Consider the following 19157-nt stretch of genomic DNA (forward strand, 5'->3'; position numbering starts at 1 on the left):
GAGGGAACCGATGTGTGCGAACTTGGCCAAGAGACAGCTTTTGGACTCTGCTCAATTCGGGGGTTTTAAGACATCTAATGAAGCCATGTTTAGAGAAGACAGACATTACACAAATAGGTACACTTACAAACATTGGCACTTTTCGCTTTGTTCTCCTCCAAACCTATTTTTACAGCAGTCTATTGGAAATGAATTTGCGCATCTCCATCTCTCATCACTAAGGTGGTGGGTTTCCAAGGCCTCCTGTTTCTCCCTTTCTATTCGAGGGCCCCCACCTCATAAACGGGTTTGTGATGCAGCGTGGGTTTTATCCCCTTTCCCCTCAACAGGCTGGCAGTGGGAAGCAGGAATTGGAATTGCACGGTTCATTGGACCTCCTGAGCCTCTTGTGTGCTCAGTGCCATCCTTCAGGCCTGCAAAGGAAGGAGGTGTCTAATGTGGGGGCCACCTCAAAGCGTCGACCCTGCAGACTTAACAAGATGTCCCTTCTTGTCCCAGCACACATCTGTCTGCTTCCTTAAAATCTGGCTCAACTAGCCTCCTTGGCTCTGGGGCTGAATTCTTGTCAAGACGCATATTAGTGTCTCCTAACATTTCCTGAACTTCTGCTAGCGCACCACTTCACATCTCCAAACTTCCTCTTCTCCCCCTAAAAAAACCAGACCACCCCTAGGGCCAGGAGCGCAGGCTCAGGCCTGATGCAGGGCATGGGAGGAGGGCAGCCCGAGAGGGCCTTTGCCGGTGAGGGCCCATTGGCCGCCTGGAACCCCCAGCCCCTCGGTAATCAGCCAGCACTCGGTTCCTGGAAGCAGCTCGGCTCCCCTGCCCCGCCGCCCTACAGCCATCGCCCAGCTCCTGTCCAGACCCTGAGCCCTGGATCATTCGAGCTTGGGTCTGGGGTGCAGACCACCATCCTGCCAGCTGGAGGCTGCCAGCCCCAAAGCCGATGCAGCCATAAACACAGTGGCCGAGGGCCCACCCGCCCAGTGGTGGTGGTGGTGATTATTTGCGGTGTCTGTGGGTTGGAGATGAGGAGGTAGGAGTGCAGACTAAATGGCCTGAAAGAAAAGCCCTGGCCTCTGGGTTCTCCAGGGTCCCCCGGATTACTAAAGCAAACAGCACTCCCTTCCTCCCCCTGCTGCCCCTCCCAGGGCAAGGGAGTTGGGCCTGTTCTGCTCTCTTCAATGACTTTCAGAGGATGTTCACCTTTCCTTTTAAATTCAAGCTAAACAAACAATGCTCTGAATAGGGACAAGGACAGCATCCCTTTAATAAATACATCTGCTAGTTAGGAACGAGCCTGGGGAAATCAGGAGAGGGATAGTCACCCCAGGCCCTAATAAAGGTGTGCGGATGAATGGCCATTTTGATGTTTTCTACATATCTGCTCATCTCCCCTTCCCCACGTTGTTTCTTCCGTCCTTCTCTTCGTTCGGGACATTCGTTCAACTCGCCCCACTCTGGGGACCCCTCCGCATCACGTTAAGCCCAGGGTTCCAGCAAAATGAGCCAGAGGAGCAGGGCGGGGTGCAGGCGGAGAAGGACCAGGTGTGCTCGGCTCCACCCTCTCCTGTCGCACAGCATCCATACTCTGAGGCTCAGGTATGGATGCCCACACCTGGGAAAATGAAAACCTCTGGAATGGATATGGGCTTGAGTAAAGGAAAACTCCTCAAATATTTTGTAGCTTAAAGATGAGGAGAGGAGGAGGCAAAAAGGGTCAGACCCTCCAGGCCTTTAGAGCTGTCAGCTGTCTCATGGAGATAAAGAACTTTGAAAGTGTATGTACTGAGTAACCAGAGCAGAGTTTAGACCAAAGAGGTCATGGGTCTTATCCCACATAAGAGAAAATAGCAGGTCCCGGAGCTCTGCAGCCTGAGCAATGAGCTAGATTATTGATTCGTTTTTAAAGAGGCGCTCGTGCATGAATTCACAAACCAAGCCATTAAAACACGGAATCAGCGAGATTTGGTCTTGCAAAAGTCCATTACTTCTTATATACACACACATCTACATTAAATATGGAAAGAGAAAGGAATTTTAAAATTAAACAAAACCCTAACTCTCCTTTCACCAGATTAATCAAAATGGAATTATAGACTTCTTCTTGAGTTTGCCTAAATACATCACCCAGAGAACACTGTAGAAATACACCACCCAGGAGTTCTCCAGCTTAGCCGGGGGAGCTCTCAGAGAGCAGTCACACAATGCAGGCAAAGCCGGCCTAAGATGAAGCGACTTCTCCTTCCCTTCCTGCAACAGGAAGACAACAATCTACCTCTATTAGCTGAGAGAAGCCTCGCGGACATACCGCTGTTGCAACTTTCCCAGAGTCCTGGCTGCGGGGTTCTTTTGGGGACACCTGTCGTTATCTATGGAAACTGACATTCCAAATGCGTGCCCTCCCACTTTACTATCTGCAGAGTCTGAAATGGAAGCCGAAATCCCACGGCCGTCCTCTCTCCCAGCCCTCCCCCAAATGGGAAACTTTGATCTGCCTGACTTCTTTTCCTTTGGCCTTGAGCTTCCGCAAACACACGTTTCACTCTCAGTCAGAACCTCAAAAACCTTTTGGATTGATTCTGTCCCCTCTGGCTTCCTGTCTAGTTCCTCCTGGAAAAGACCTTCAGAAATGCCAGACAGTCAGATTCAATGACTTCCCAGCGGTTCTTGAACCGGCCGTGGCTACCCAGGGAACTGCAGCCCTCGGCCCGGAGTGCATCGCTAAACAATCTTCAGACTTAAACAATTATAAACGCTCCCTTGCCTCGCCCCAAAGAAATTGTGTTAATTTATGACACACACAAGCTTGATTAACAAATCTAGACTAAATTTGCATGTGGCAAAATGCTGTACAGATATATATTTTTTCAATAGTATAAACAACTGGTTTTTGCCATCAAACTCCTTCCTCCCGTAGTTTAATGGTCTATGGTCCCCGTTCATAAGTTTTTAAACACCGACTTTGTCTGGGTATTTAAAAGATGAAACTGCTTCCAGTCATATCCCTGGTTGCCTGCGGGGAAGGAGGCGGTAGGCAGACACCTCTGCAGCAGTACATGGGGTGTCCTTCCATCAAAGGGACGCCAGGGGGCAAGAGGCATTAACAAAGAACCGCGTCCGCGCTCTGCCGGTATCTGCCCGTGCGTGTCACACTTTACAGGGCGGAATGTCATTTTGCAAGGTTATACATTTCCAATTCCACGCAGAGCCTTATCGCTCATCATTTACCTCTTGGGCACAAACAAACAGCCTCTTTAAATAAAACCAGGGAAGGGAAACTGATACCTTTGTACAATTAAAAATTGCACAAGAATGCCAAAATGGATTGAAGCTTGCCGTTAATCCACTTCCCTTGCCGACACTTTGGCCTAATCCTATTTTCTCCCCGAATCAGAATGACTCTGCAAGGCCCTGTTTTGTTCCTCGGAAGGACGGTTTACCTGGCCAACAGGCTGAGGGCTGCGGAGGCCCCGGCAGCCTAAGGCGAGGAGCGGACGGCGGGCCGCCGGCCTGGCCCAGCGTGCTGGAGGTCCAGGGCAGAGCCTGCTGGCCAGACAGAAAGCAAACGAAATCACTCAGGGGAAACTTCCTGGAGACAAAACACATTCCATGTCCCGACTCCTCCGCTTTCTCTCCCCAATTATTTGCTTTTGCAGAGGCACAGCAAACAAATTAAACACTAAAAATGGAACCTCCTTTGCTCTCTGGCTCAGAAAATAGTTTTTAAAAAAGGATATGGTAATAACAATAATAAAAAGGAAAGAAAACAATAACACCCTAGCTTTTTAAAATAAACTCATTTTGTCACCCACAGTCCTTTTGGCGAATTCTTATCTCGTGGGGCAGTGCAGACAATGGGGGTTTGTGCTGACGGCTGCTGGTACTCTGCTAATAGTCCTGGAAGCTTCCACGTTGCTTATTTGGGCATCTTTTCACACCATCACCTGCAACCAGCAGTCCCTGGTGATCCCGACTTTGTCAGCCTGGCACCCCCATCCAGATACGTCCGGAGGAAAGAGCTTGGTCTGAATGGGGGCGGAGGGGAGCTGAGGAGCACCGGGAGGAAGGAGTCAAATACTGTTATCTGGGTGTTTTCGCATTTTGTTTCTCCTGCACACCCTTCCCTCCCCTTCCCACCCCCGCTCCCAGTATCATTTCTCTTTGAAATGTCATGAACTTGGCGCTTTCAGACCAAATCGCCGGGCTCGGGCCCCAGACAATGGGATTGTCAGAGGGCCAGCGCTGCGCTTTTTCTGCGTGTTCACCGAGCGTTAAGCCTTTATCCCACAAAACGGCTCTGTCTGACCGGGTCAGACAAAAGCCGACTTCCATCTTCCGCCTCCGAGGGGATCTGGGCAAAGCCGGGTGTACAGTAGCGCGCAGCCCACGGAGCGGGTGGGGGAGGCGGTGCGCTGGCCGCCCGCCCCGCCCTGCGCCCGGCTGGCCTCACCCTGACGCCTGGCGGGCAAAGGGCAGCCTCGGTCGATCGTACCGCCCCACCGTCCCTGAGGGCACCCTCTTTTCCCGTTCCCTCCCCGCGGCTCCGGGGTGGCCTCCCTGCTGCCGCCTCTTGAGCTCCAGGGTCTTCAGCCGGGCCCATTCCTTCGGGTCCCTTCGCGCAATTGGAAATGCCTCCAGCCCTGCTCTCTGCGGTCCCCTGGCCCCTCTGGCCTCTGAGTCGCCCGCAGACCTGCAGACCCACCCTCCACGTCTCCCTGGGCTTAGCCCTTGCGTCCCGTGCGGGGTCTCCGCAGGCTCTGTGCAACGCGGCGGGGGCCGTGTGAGTGCGTGCAAGTGTGTCTCTGTGTGCACGCGTGTTTGCGGGTGTGTGAGTACGTGTGCAAGGGGCGGGCGGCGAGCCTGGCTCTCAGAGGAAAAAAGAAGCTTGCTCTGGTTCCAGAAAGACTGTGGGCAGAACCTGGCGCACCCTGAGCACCGGGCGGTGAGTGTCTGGGGGTCATTTCTGGCCAACAGCTCCTGCCCAGTGCCTCCGCTGCCGGTCCCGGGGCGGGGGTGGGGGGCTGGGCTGCTGTTGGCCATCCCCCTCCCCCAGTCCAGAGCGTGCCCGGCCTCCCTCCGCTGGGCACCCCCACTCCGACCACCGGAGCAGAGGGACAGGAGCTCTCGGTTACTGAGTTGCCCCTGGTCCCGATTCACGGTCAAGGGCGGCCGAGTGGAGTGTGCGGGACGGGGAGCGGGCGCGGGGAACGCGGTGCGCCCGGGTAGCCCGCAGCCCGCACCCCAGGAGCCGGCTGAGCGGCGGGAACCTCGGGCGGCGGGCGGAGGCTCACGGCAGGCGGCAGAGGACCGTGTCCTAAGGCGGGGATTTGCTCTTCCTCCCTCCTCCACTCGGACTCGAGTTTCCGGGATGGAGGGGGCGGGCTGAAGGGAGGAAGAGGCGGGGAGCTAAGAATACCCCCTCCGTCCCAACCGCGCAGCCACAGCCCTGCCTTAGCAGCCTGGGGTTGCTTCCCAAAGCTAGGTCTGCAGCACCAAGTCGGGGAAGGAGGGGTGGGCGCACAGGCGGCCGCGCCGAGAGGGTCGGCGCTGAGACCTGGTCCCGGGGCCTCGGGAGGTCTGTTTGCCATCCTGGGGTCTCCGGAGCGGTGTGGAGGTCCTCAGGACCAGAGTTGGAGGCTGGGTGGGAGGATGGACCCCGAACTTGATGATAGGAGCGGGTGTAGGCTGTGAAGTAGCTGGAGAAGAAAGGGGAAGAACAACAGGCCGGAGGGGGACACACTGACCCTGACGCCCAGCTCCTTCAGGACCTTGTGACCTTGAGTGTGACCTTGAGCCAGTCTTTGTAGCTCTTTAGGCCTCAATGGCTTCATCTGTGAAGGAGCTGAGTGGAGGACCACATCTCAAGTTGCTTCTGGCGTGAACATTGTGTTTTCATAGAAAGGTCAACCCAGTCTCTCACAGTGCAAGCTCAGTGGCCTGTGTGGCTTCCTTGCACATTCCAGGGACCTCAGTCCTTGTGTGGGGGTGGACTGCGTAGAAAATGACCTTATTTCAGCTGGGCAACTTATTTAAGTGATGACCAAGTGAAGCTAAATTAAAACAAATATGTTTCTCCAGTTGAAACAAGCCAGGGTGGGGAAGCCAAGGCCTTCCCTCCCTCTGGCTGAGAAGTTGCTTACACTCTGGGAGGGAGCACCACAGGGCTGTCTGAAACCTCCCCCTGGGGCTCCAGAATGCTCCTGAGAGGCTGGAAGTGCCCCCTGCCCAGGCTGGAGGTGGGAAGGGGGCATCGTGTGAGTGCTGGCCATTCTAGGGACAGCACACAGCCACCAAATTATTCTGAGCCCTTCTGTGTCCCAGACACCACCTGGGGCTGGGAAGGCCAAGAGGACAAGGCCTCTCTTCTGAGGTGCACACAACCCCCTGCTTCCCAGGAAGGAACACCCAGGTGTGGGCTGTGGCCCAGCCGCCTTCTGTCCCGATCCCCTCTCTGGGCTGTGTCCTGTCTCTTGAGTGGGGTGTAGACTAGCTCACCTCTAAGGGTCTCCCCCAGCCCGCCATCTTCCCCCACAGCCTCCTCACAAGCTGTGGGGTTGCTGGAGGTGGACTGGACAGTCTTCCCCCGCCTCCCCGAGCCCTGCCCTCCTGGCCCAGCATGCCATCGGTCTCCTGGGGCTGCCGTGACAAAGTCCCACAAACTGGGAGACCTAAGACAGCGGGAATTTACTCCCTCACAGTTCTGAAGGCTGGATGTCCGAAACCAGAGTGTGGGCAGGGCCTTCCTTGCCTCTCTGTAGCTTCTGGAGGCGGCCACTGGCCCTCGGCGCTCCTTGGCCCGTGGACGCAGCATTCTGGGACCTGCTTGTCGTCCCTGCGCCGCTGCCCCCCTGTGAGTCTCCTCGAATCATTCCCCTCAGTGCGTGTCTGGGCCTCTGCTCCTCTCAGGCCGGAAGATGGCTGTGGGCTGCTCTGAGGGATGACCACGAGGCTGCCAGGGGACAGCAGAAGCAGAAGCAGGGGACAGGGCAGCAACACAGCACAGGGGGTCCTGGCACGTCCCCTCCCTGCTCCCGAGGTGCACGGGCTCGGGAGTACAGCAGGGATCTCAGTGGCTTCCTTCCTCGTGGCAGGTCCCGGTGGCCCCGGTGCCCTCAGGGCCTTCGCCTCTCTTGACTCACCCCCTCCCCTCATGCATTTCAAGCTGGGTCCAGACGGAGCTGGGCTAAGCTCGGCAGTTCGGCCACTTGCAGTTCCCACGAGGGGTTTATGACGAAACAGCTCATCCCAAGGAGACTCAGGGCTCTGTAACCCCCTAGAAAGTGAGGGGTTCCGGGGAACCCGAAAACCATGCGCTTGGCAGCAGCCCCACTGAGTCTCTGGCTGTGAGTGGGTCACACATGGCCAGGCCCTCAGGCCAGCGGAGGAGCAACACTGGGCTTGCAAACTGGACTCTTGTCACGTCTACGATGTTTGCCAAGTCACTGGGCCTCCATGATGTCTGCTTCCTCCTCTATGAAATGGGAGGACCACCCTGTACCCCAAGCAACCAGCAGGGCAGCAGACCGAACAGCACACAGGATGTACAGCTCTGTGACCAGAGCTCGGTGGCCCTCAGCCCCGGCTGAGTGTGCAGGCCACCTGGGGAGTGCTCCAAAGCTCTCTGGGTGGTTCTCACCAGCCCCAAGGTTGAGACCTTGGCTTTGGGGTCTCTGCCACCTGCCCCCACTAACTAGCTTCTGCCAGGAGAGCCTGGCTGACCAGCTTCGCTCAAAGCTCGAAGACCCTCGGAGTCTGTGTCATAAACTGAAGGTCCTCCCCGCTGAGGACGCCTTTCCTGGCACTGTTCCCCAACCTCCTCCTGGTTCCAGACCAGGAAGGGCATCCCTCCCCTGGATTCCTATAGCATCCAAGACCCAGGTCTGTCACAACAGGAACCCTACTGTGCCATCAGATTGTGTGTCCTGGCCTGTCCCTGCGAAGGTGACATCCTGAGGCTCTGCCTTTGTTTCTGCATCCCCAGACTGACCGGGCCTTTCACAGGCCTGCATGCAGTAGGTGCTTAATGAGTGCAAGGAGTCCGTCTCTGGCCACCTCTCCCTTGACGGGGAGAAAGGGGGCTCTCTACTGATGTAAGCCCCTTTGCTGGGAGTTGTGTCCCAAGAAGACACGACTTATGATAGCATCGATTCAAAACACCTTTTCTCCACCCTAAACTCCATATACGGGGTGAAAAAAGCTTTGTCGCCATATGGAAGGAAGAGATACGGATTAGAACCCGGGCAGGTGACCCCCAACCCCAAAACTCAGGATTCCAGCTGATGTGTGCTGCCATGGTGGGGGTGGGGGGGGAGTTGCTGATGGAAAGTAGGTAGACCAGACAGCCGTGACGTCCATGTGGGCACCGCACTTCTGCACCCCTGTAAGTGACCCACAGAGTCAGGGCCTGGAGTTAACCAAACCACAGGCTGCTGCCGCCCCAAGAGTTTGCTGCAGCCTCCAGCCTTGGGAGGGGCAGGTGCTCAGCCCATCTCTACTGGCACCTTCATGCTCGCGATTTCCCGGACCTTGAACATCGATTTAATTGTGGGAAGGGTGAGGCTTGCTGTGCACAGCATAAATGCTGAATGAACGCGTGTCTGAAGAAACGATATGATGCCATGATAACTCAAATATTCGGGCAGCAGGTACTGTGGCCCAGGCACTGTTCTACACATGTCGCATATGTTAGCTCATTTAATCCTCACGACAGATCTGTGAGGGTGGCGTTTTCATTATCCTCACTTTCTAGAGGAGGAAGCAGATGTATGAGGGGCTTGGGTAGCATCAGGGTGGGTCTATGGGAGTGTTGGCTCCACTGTTGGGGACAAGGGGCTGCCACAAGCCAAGACCAAGGCTTTGATGCTTGGGGACCACTCAGCGTAACTCTCCATGGCCACCTCTTGCCTACCCTCTGGTCTATGAGGCTGTGCACTGTGGGTCATTCGGGGGACAAGCTGCATGTTGTGCGTGATCAAGCCAAATCCAACACCACCAGCACGAGGGGATCCTGCAGAACTTGGGGTGCTGTGTCAGGAGCAGCCCAGGATTGGGCGAGGGGCATCCGGTTGAGTCCTGACTCTGCCAATGCAGCGGTATGGAAGGCTGGGGCAGTCCCCTCTCCGTGTAGTCTCGGAGCAGGCTGCCGGCTCACCTGCAGGAGGAGGCTGTGGCCGCCAGGGGCTTGTTGAGACAACTCAAGGGGAAAAATGGAAGGTGTGCTAAAAAGTGTTACGCAGTGCACAAAGGTAGCCGTTTGTTGTCGTTAAAGTGAGCCCGCTTCCAGGCAGACTCGCGCAAAAGTATACAACCTGGGACAGAAGGTTCTAGTCACATAGACCAGAACACACAGCCTTTCATCCGGCTGGGAGGAAAGAGGGCTGGACTGGGGGCAGACCATCGGGCTGTAATCTGTCAAAGCCTTTTAAATTTTCTGGTTTGTCAAAGTGTATTTTAAATTAGCTTATTTTAAGGTCCCTTTTGGCTCACAATATTTGAGGTTTTATATTTGAAGATGGGCTATGGATACACCTTCATCAGAGTGTGGATTCTCTGGGGTTGTGGTGCTAGGCGTGGTCAGTTAAATTCTGATCCATCTGCTCTCTTTCAGTCCCCCTGTGTCTGCAGAGCAAGGCGTTCTTATTGGGGATACAGCTGTGGTCACGGAGAAGCCTTGGGTCTGAGGCTCCTGGGGCCGGGTGACCGTTGGGTGAGGGATGCTAGCTGGGGCCTATCTGAATGGCAAGATGGAAGAAAGAAAAGATGACCAGCCTGAGTGAGGGGGAGATTCAGATGAGAGTGGGGCATAAGGCCCAGCACCAAGGCTGCCCCCTCCACTGCCCCAGGAATAAAACATTATACCTTCCTCCAACCCCTTAGTCTCCAAAGGAAGAAACTGAGGTTCTCAGTGGTCTGTGGAGTTCCCTGATACCCAGGACCATTCCTCTCAGTTTGTCGCTCTCATTCTTACTGATTTCGCCAACCCACAAATTTGTGCAGTGGGCCCTGCCTGCAAATTTGACTGTCTAGTTAGGAAAACAACCCACCCACAGGAGACGATGAGAGAAGGGTAAGCCTAGTGCATAGCGGTGAATCCTGCAGTCGCGTGCTGGTGCAGGAGGGGTTCCAGGAAGGCAGGGAAAGCTTTGTAGAGGCGGGCTCCTTCCGAGGGCTTGCAGGAGGCCAGGCCCTGACCAGGGAAAACCTCCTCGCTTACGGGAAGCTGGTGGATCTCACTGTGAAGACTATATCCAGGCCCGTCTGTTCCTCCTCCTCCCAGCCCGCCGCCGTCGTCCCTCACGTGATCTCCAGCATCGGTGTCTCGGTGGTTCCCCCGAACCAGCCATTCAGCTGCTCCTCATCTCAGTGACCAGCCAAACATGGTCCGCAGCTAGGGTCTGAGGGGATGACCCCGGTTAACCAGTGTCCCCGGCTCTTCCTGGTTAGACTGCCTCGCATTGTATTCATTACTTTCCAGCAGTGGCTGAGCAGGTGACTGTGGGGTTTCTCCTCCCATGGGGAGCAGATGCGCTAGGCGCCGAGGAGCATCAGGGTCAGGAGCTGCCCAGGTCATGGGGTGAAGGGCAGTGAGCCCTGAGGCCAGGCTGCCTCCTCTCTGGGCCAGGTGGGAGCAGGGTGGGAGTGACAGGTTGCCCCCCAACACTGTAGGGTAAGCCCATCCCCATTTTACAGAGAAGAGACGGAAGCCCAAGAGGTCAGAGCATTGGTTGAAGGTTGCCAGCCAAAAAGGCCTGGAGCCAGAATTTAAATCAAGTTTCTTGATGCCAGAGCCTGCCACCCCTCCACTTTTATGCCGAGAGCCCCTTCTGTCCAGGTGCCCCCCCTGGCAGAGGGGGCCTGCTGCGACACCGCCTCTCCTTAGTGGAACAAGCCAGCCCCCACACATAGAGGGGTCTCCAGAGCAAGCTGATGCACGGGGGGCCCTCCCCAGCAGGGCAACCCTGAGCTGTCTGTGCTGCGGGGATGGCGGGGGCCTTACGTCCAGGAATGTGAACTTCAGACACAAGTGGGCCCTGGGAGGACTCAGAGAGCAGCCACCTGGTCAGAGATCAGGAAAGGATTCCACTGAGCTGGACGTGTGGGCCGAGACTCGGGTCATTAAAGCAGCTAAGGAGGGAGGTCAGGGTGGGGACGGGCCAGTTCCAGCAAAGGAGCTGCCTGGGGGAAGGCTGGGAGGAGACAGCGCTCGCTCGGCTGATCCTGGCCTGAGGCTGGAGCGGACTGGCGGCCAGTAAGGACTGCTTGAAGAAGCAGGAAGAGTGCCTGTGAAAGGCGTGGGGCTTCGTCCTAAAGACACCGAGTTGCCTATGAAGGACTTTAAGTTAATGATCAGAAGTATCAGTCATGTTCCCAAGGGGAGAGCGATGGGAGGGGAGTGTCTATGGTGGGCACCGTGCAGGGAACCTGGGTGAAACACAGACTCCTGGGCTTGTAGTGACAGGGAGCGGTCCCCACCCTGTGGTCTAAGGACGGGGCAGTCACCTGAACCTAGAAGGAGAGAGCATGAGGACTAGGTGGCCGGCCCACAGTGACCCCACAGGCAAGGAGCAGGACAATGCCCCCTCACCCTCCTCCCACCTCTGGTGGCCTACCGGTCGTCCCCATTGCCCAAACCCAACTGGAGGCAAAGGTCAAGAGAGCCCATTAGTTGTGTCCAAATAATTCCTCCCGGGCACGGAGCAGGTGGAGGAGGGCGAGAGTGCATGGGCAGCGCAAGTAGAAATGACAGCCCAGAGGCTGCGGGCCGAGGTTTCCCGTGGCGGAGAAGCCCTTGCCCCTTACCATGCCTTAATCCCCATGACTGAGTACAGGTCGCCCTGGAGGCCACTCACTTGCTGTGGGAATGACCTTCTGAAAAAACTATCCTTCAATGACTTACCTGCAGAGAACAAACGGTCCAGGAGCGCCGCCCATGGGAGGGGCCTCTGGCCATCCCTGTCTTCCACTCATGCCTTGTCGCCATTCCCCTGGAGCCAGCAGACAGGGTGTCGTGGGATTGCCACATGGGAGGTGGTCACCCCTTACCATGTCAGCAGCTGGAGTGACTGCTCTCTGAACTAAGCAAGGGAGACCCAAACCCTAATTTCTCTCTGTCGAGTCCTTCTGTCAGGTTCCTACTGTGGAATAAGAAGGGAAACCTCTGCAGAAACACCTTGGCTGCAAGCTTAGGAGTCCCGTTGTAGAGCACACACGACCCTCTGTGTCAACTGGCTTTATGATACAGACAGAGGTACAGACACCAACAAACTTCTCATTAAAATCGGACCTCCGCTCTGTGCGCCGTGTGCCACGGGGGCAGCAGGTCCCCTAATCAATGGAAGGGACTAAAAGGTAGTGACATTCAAATTAAAACAAACTCGACATTATTTCTTGAGAATAGTGAGAGTATCTTCACAAATTATGTACATTTGAGTGGGAAATCATTAAATATAAAAACTCACAGTATGGTATCTCTTGGAAAATCTTGCAAAATAAAAAGCGTAAAGCATATATTTTCTGATTTCATTAAAAAATGAGTGTGACACCCCCTGTGTGAGGGAGTAACGTGTGACCTACTGCCGGCTGGGCTGAGAGTTCACAGCCCCCCACCCAGCCCTCCAGATCCTGCCTTCCGTGAAGGGCCCACGGCTGCCAGAGCCTGTAAAGTGTCGGAGAGCGACTTTCACTATGCACAGCCTGGGACGCAGGATTAATAATGCATCCTCCTCACAGCCACAGGCTCTAGAGCTGCAGACAGTATTGCAGGGAAAACCTAGCCAGAGAGGCCCAGGAAGCCAGCATGCGGACAGCCTGGAGGCAGACATTTCCAGGGTGAGCAGGACGGGTGGGGCCTCAGGGAAATCTCAAGTCATTCAGAAACCCACAGGGCGCTCTGCATCTCTGTTTTCAAATTAGACCTGGTGCCAAACTGATGTCCTTAAAGAACCATGATGTTTTTAGGTGGGACCAAAACACTTGTTAACGTGGAGATCTGGGAAGCCCGGGGGCCCATCCCCAAACCCTTCCCGGGACAAAGGCGGAAACGGGCCACTGGGAACCCGTTCCTGCGGGGTCGAGATGCCTTCTCCACAAAGTCCTTGGGTGGGTCCATGTCAGTGACGATAGAGACCCTGTGAGGGAGGGCAGGGGTTCTCCGGGGTAAAGAGGGGCTCAGAAAGAGAGCTGCGGTCGACAGCTTTGGAAAGCCAGCCCTCTTTCAAAAGGCTCTCAAAATAGGAAATTGGGGCACTCTTTAATTCCATAAGGTTTTTGAATTTCTGTCCTAAACATTGAAAAGAAGTGTAAAAATAGAAAAATATTTTAAAAATAAGCAAATGTAGAAAGTAAAAAAAAAAAAAGAAAGAAAAAAGGAACCATCCACCACTCTTCAGAAGAAAGAGTATAAAATAAATGCGTTTGTTTTCCATAAAAAGTATGAAAGAAATATTTCTGTGTTGCTGCAGGAAATGGGCTGGACTTAGAAAGCTGGAAAAAATAATTTAAAATTCAATTTTAAGTTAGGGATGCTTTCTCTAGAACCTCCACTTTGTGCCCATCGCCCTGGCAGCACGAGATCACATTTCCCTAGACAGCAAATGAATTGCTTTACTCAGAAGTCACCCACGGAGCCACCCAGGGCCTCCTCAGACATTTCCCCAGCGACAGGGAGGGCTGCTGTTTCTAGTAGAGGGCAGCCGTTTGGCAGTGTACCTGGGACAATGGGGAAGTAGGAGTTTTGTACAGACTGGGTTTGAAATACATCCTCCAGACTTGCTGTGGGAAGGGCAGTGTTCGTCTTCAGAAGCTCTCCAGGCAACCTTGGGACGGAAGTCCTGGGGTCCTCGCCTTTCTCACTGATGGATCAGCATGCCCGCTGAGCACCAGGCCACCTCTAACCTCCCACCCAACACCACCAGCATGGAGGAAGTGTCTGGTCTCTGTGTCACCTGTTTTATTCTCGAGAAACAGAGGGGCCGAGAGAACACAGGGCCAAGAATGAAGAAACTGAGGAGCAGCGAGGGGTCTCCCTGGGGCCCAAGGCTGAGGGGACGCTGGCGGCCTGCTGGTACGCTTTATCACCCACCCGTTGTGTAGCGCTCACAATGGGGGTTGTCTTTCTGAAGGTGTCTTCTGGAAACAGTGATGCAGGGTTTCCTTTCCTCGTGGCTGGGAATGGCATTGCCTGAGGGGAGGCTCAAGTGGGGCTCCAGGAGCCAGCATCACCCACGGCAAATGCTATTTTCTACAGAGAGTGGTTTGGCTCCAGTAAAATGGTGCGTGAGGGCTTCCTGTCCCCAGCTCAGAAAGCCAGCTCCAAAGAGAGCTCATCCGCATGTGTGGACAAAGTGGGTGGGATGGCATCAGCCTGGCCAGGACTCAGCGACTTACCCCGTCTCTCCGTGCTCCCCAAACACTGCGTGGCCCGCTTCCCTGAACCCCTTTGTTGTTCCAACAGCCGTTCCGAATTTACAATGTCTGATTTGAGCTTGATGAGAAAAATGATGCCTACTTAAGTACGCTGGAACAATGTTGCACGCAGAGCTGGCTGCAATGAGGCTGAGAGGAGCCCTGTGCGATTGCTCGGGCAGGGCAGAGGGTCTGGGGCCACCGCTGGGGGTCCCTGCTGCTGCCTGGGGCCAGCACGATTGATGAAATGCTCCTGAAGGGGTTTCCCCGAGGCTGTGCTTTTAATATCCGTCTTAACACACAGGTGAGCACTGGAGGTGGGCGCTGCCGGCTTCCTGGCTTTATCTGTCACTGCATGTCATCCAGCGGCCAGAAGGCCAGCAGGGTGTTATCATAATGTAACACCCCACACACACACCCAGTAGGCGTTCAGTGAGCCACTTAGGGACATTGTCAAATGCAGAATACAGACCTCTTACCTAACCCTTTGACACTTCATTCCATCCCCACCCCATCCCTAACATTAAAAAAAAGTCAGTCTTTACACTGGGGACAGGGATGTTGGGCTGTGGTTGAGAGTTCTTATTTACTTCATTCTTAAACTCTCTTTGAACCAGGGAGTCTGCTCTATAAAGGCAACCAGCACTTCCAAGACAGCCAAGGGCAAGCGAACCAGCCTAGAGAGATGAACGCACAGACTGTGGAGTCGGCCAAGTTTGAGTCTGCCACCTACTAGCTGTGAGGCAGGCAGCTTATTTAATGTTTCTGAGCCTCTGTTTCCTTCTCTGAGAAATATGGTTAAACACAGTGGGATGTTGTATGTATGGAGATCATAGATTGCAAGCATTCACAAAATGGCGGACAGCTCTGTAAGCACCATCGCGCCTGTTGCCCCATCCGATCAGCTCTCTAGTAGGTCTCAGCTCTGGGCTCTCGTTCACGTGCAGGTGTCTGTTGAGCACCTACTGTGTGTGAGTGCCGAGTGCCGGTGGCAATGCGGAGACAACCCGCACGTGGTTTTGCCCTGGAGGAGGTCGCAGATCACACAGATGAAAAGACAAGCAGGTGAGGAGGCCATGGGACAAATGCTGGTGCCGGGTGGGTGGGAAGGCTGCGTTGAGGACCTGCCTTTTCAGCTGGGTCTTTAGTGCTGAGGTGGAGCTTAGAGAGGCGTATAAGGCAAGGAAGGGCATTTGGTCAGAAGGAAAAGCAATTATACAGGCACAGGGGCATGGAAATCCCCACATGTTCACGGAGCTGCCAGGAGGTCAGAGGGTGGGCATGACAGGAGACGAGGCTCAGAGGTCGTTTGTAGACAGACTGCCCTGGGCTGGGGTCTTCTCCTCTGAACAAGAGGACACCAGACAGCTTTCTCATTAGGGAAGTGGCATTGTCAGCATTTTGTTTTAGGAAGATAACTGCCAAGAATGTTTGCATGGATGGAGGTGGGGGACAGCCTGGGGGACGGCGGCTACTGAAATAATCCAGAAGAGGATGGGACAGAGCTGGGGAGAGGAGCACAGGGAGGCTGCAGGTTGGAGCCAAGAGGCAGAACTGAGGGTGCAGTTGAGGGGGAGAGCGGATGACAGTGCCTGGCCCCAGGCTGCTGGAGCTCAGGAGGCTGAGTGGTGCCTTGGACCAAAACCATACATTTCCCTTAGGGTCAGTTGTTTTCAAAGTACTTTGCCACGCCTGACCTCATCACGGCAGCCCTGTGGGATCGGCTGGTCAACTGTTATTAGACCTATTTTACAGATATGGCAACTGCGACTTAGACAAACTGAGCAATTTGTCCAAGGTCACGTGGCTAGAGGAGCTGAAGCCAGGATGGGGCTTCCGACTGGAAGTCTGTGGTGTTCCACGTACTCGATGTCTGCTTCCCAGGACCCCAGAGATTTCAAAACACGAGATGCAGGGACTGTGTCCCCACCCACTCCCTTTGGGACCACCTTCCTTTGTCTCCTGGGTGCCCAGGGCACCGAGCGAGGCCTCCGTCAGGACTGGCCGGTCTGCTGGCACGTGACTTGTGTACCCCCAGCTCCTCCTCCAGCACGCCGGGCCCGGGGGGTCCTGCACACACGCTGCTCTGCTCAGGCCGGCAAAGAGCAGGCGTTCTTGCTTTTGGCTAAAATGACACCAAGTCAATGTGGTAACACCGGTTATCTCCGGCTGCCCAGAAGCTCTGATCCACATTGATGGTGAAAACAGAGAAGTAATTTCTATTTAAATAACACAGCCTGTTTGTGAGATGAACAGTTTCAACAACGAAAGCCAGCTTGGGAGACATGTTTAGACGGGGGTCTAACAGTGGCAGGCTCCTCAGTGCCCTGCGTCCTGCCCCAGCCCGCCCTGGTGGCCCCTTCCCTGCCCGTCTTCCCACTTAACTGCTTGTCACCCTCGTGTCAACACGACCACGTCTGCCACGCAGGGCCGGGGTTTGCTGCCTGGTTTTTCCAGCCAGCGCACACACTTCTGGAGGCAGGGGCCTGCGTGATGGCCCGCTGCCGTTGTCATTCTCAGTCCCACAGTCCCGTGCATAGCAGCTCAGCAAACACAGGAACGGGTCTCACCTGAGAAGGGAGGAGGCGGGTGAAGGGAGGCGAGTCAGAACCACGTGGGAAGTTTCTTCAAACCAAACACCCTCAACTACACTCACACACACTCAAGCCATGGGAACCGCAGGGCGAAAGAGCAGAGCGGTGTTGTCGCCGATCGTGAGGTTGGGGCAGAGAAGGATGCAGGTGGCACAAGTCCCCATGGACGGAGCGGGTGCTGGGAGTGTCCTTCTGCGCACATCTCTCTGTAGGTCCCTGTTCAGGGTCTTCAGTTTCGAGGCTTGAAGTTGGCCAGGGTGGGAGCATCTCCACCAAGGAAACCAGCCCACAGCAGGAATCAGGGCCACCCCCTGTGCCAGTGGGCAAACCTTCACCCACACACCCTGCTGAGTACTCGTTCTGTCTCCACTGTGTGTGCATCCCTGAGGGGTTATTGGAAATGGGAGCCAACATGGGCTTTGAGGGTTTGCTCTTTTTGTGTGTGTGAGAAAGATTGGCCCTGAGCTAACACCTGTTGCCAACCCTCCTGCTTTTGCTTGAGGAAGACGGTGCCTGAGCTAACATCTGTGCCAGTCTTCCTCTATCTTGTATGTTGGACGCAACCACAAGGTGTCTTGATGAGCGGTGTCTAGGTCCATGCCTGGGATCCAAATCCACGGACCCTAGGTCACCTAAACGGAGCACGTGAACTTAACCGCTAAGCCACGGGGCCAGCCCCAGGTTTGCTCTTTTTTTAACCCTGGACATCTGACAAGGCCTTAGTCCAAATCTGAGCAGGAAATCCTGGTCTCCAAGGCCTGATCCCGGCGATTTCTCTAGCCCGGCCTCCCCGCTGATTCGGCGAGGAACCTCATAAAACCTCTCACGAGAGGCTGCGTTCACTGTGCAGCTAACAGCGCCGGGCCCCGTGCGGAGGACGCCACTCAGTTCTCCCACTTAGGCCCTGTGAGGCAGGTGACAGTTCGCGCATTTGAAATGTGAGGGAACTGAGTCTCACGAGTTGAACTGTGTCCCGAAAGTGATGTGCTGCCACCCAAACCCCCGGGACCTCAGGACGTGAGCTCATCCAGACAGGGAGCCGTTGCAGGTGCAAGTAGTTAACGACGCACTCACCCTGGGGTCGGCAGGGCCTGCATCCAGCATGACTGTGTCCTTTTAAAAAGAGGAGATGGGGGCCCAGACCCTCAGGGAGCCCGCCGTCTGGTGAGAGTCAGCCTTGGGAGTGGTGCAGCTACGCGCCAGGAAGGCAGGCAACTCCAGAAGCTGGGAGAGCGGCCTGGGACAGATTTTCCTTCCCAGGCTCCAGGGAGAATAGACGTCTGCTGTGTTAAGCAACCTGGTTGGTGGCACTTTGTTACCTGGGAAGCGAACACACTGAGCCTTGGGGAAGTTGGGAAACTGTGAAGCCATCCAAAGGGGCCGGGAGGCGAGGAAGAGCAGGAAGAGAGCAGCCCTTGTGTCCACACGAGTCGGAGGAGACAGAATCATGTGTCAGAACTCTAGGGCAACTTCAGGGGTGTGTGATCCAGCCCCTTCACTGACAGATGAAGAAACTGAGGCTTGGGGAGGCCGTGGCCCATCGAGTGTCATGTGGCTGGTGGCTCCAGGCCAGGACCAGAACTTTGGGCTCCAGACTCAGTGTGACCACCGGGACCCTACCCCGAGGTTTCTCTGTCCTGAGTCCCAGCCGCTCTTTTAACCGCGTGTCTCAACGTTTCCCCCATTGCTCCCGAATCCTCTGTTCCCGCCTCACCTGCCTGCGGGGACCCCAGTACCCCTGTTGAGCAATTTGGCTCCTTGCAGGTGGGTCTGAGGGCTCCAGACTTTTCCTAGAGGAGAAAAAGATAATTTCTTCTCCTTGTTGCCAGTGCCTTTCTCGCCACAGCTCTCTGTTGGGTTCTCTTTACACTGGGAAGGAAGCCTCAGTTTTGCACTCCTGCCAGCCTCTGCCAATCCCCCTTCAGCAGCAGAGCCCCGGCGGCCCCCAGAGAAGTTGGGCTGGGAGAGTGACAGCCGACAGGGGGATGCACATCTGAAGGCGGAAATTCCGGAGGAGGCACCTCTCCCCCTTCCCCTGCCATGTCCCACCCTCTCCCTCCGAGGGCACGTCCTGTCCTGTTGTCACACTGACCACACCCTGTCACTTGGGCAGCCTGGGTCTGCCCACAGAGTGGCGAGGGCTGAAGGACCTCACTT

This window comes from Equus przewalskii, chromosome 4, assembly GCF_037783145.1.
Source record: "Equus przewalskii isolate Varuska chromosome 4, EquPr2, whole genome shotgun sequence".
NCBI classification, from domain to species: domain Eukaryota; kingdom Metazoa; phylum Chordata; class Mammalia; order Perissodactyla; family Equidae; genus Equus; species Equus przewalskii.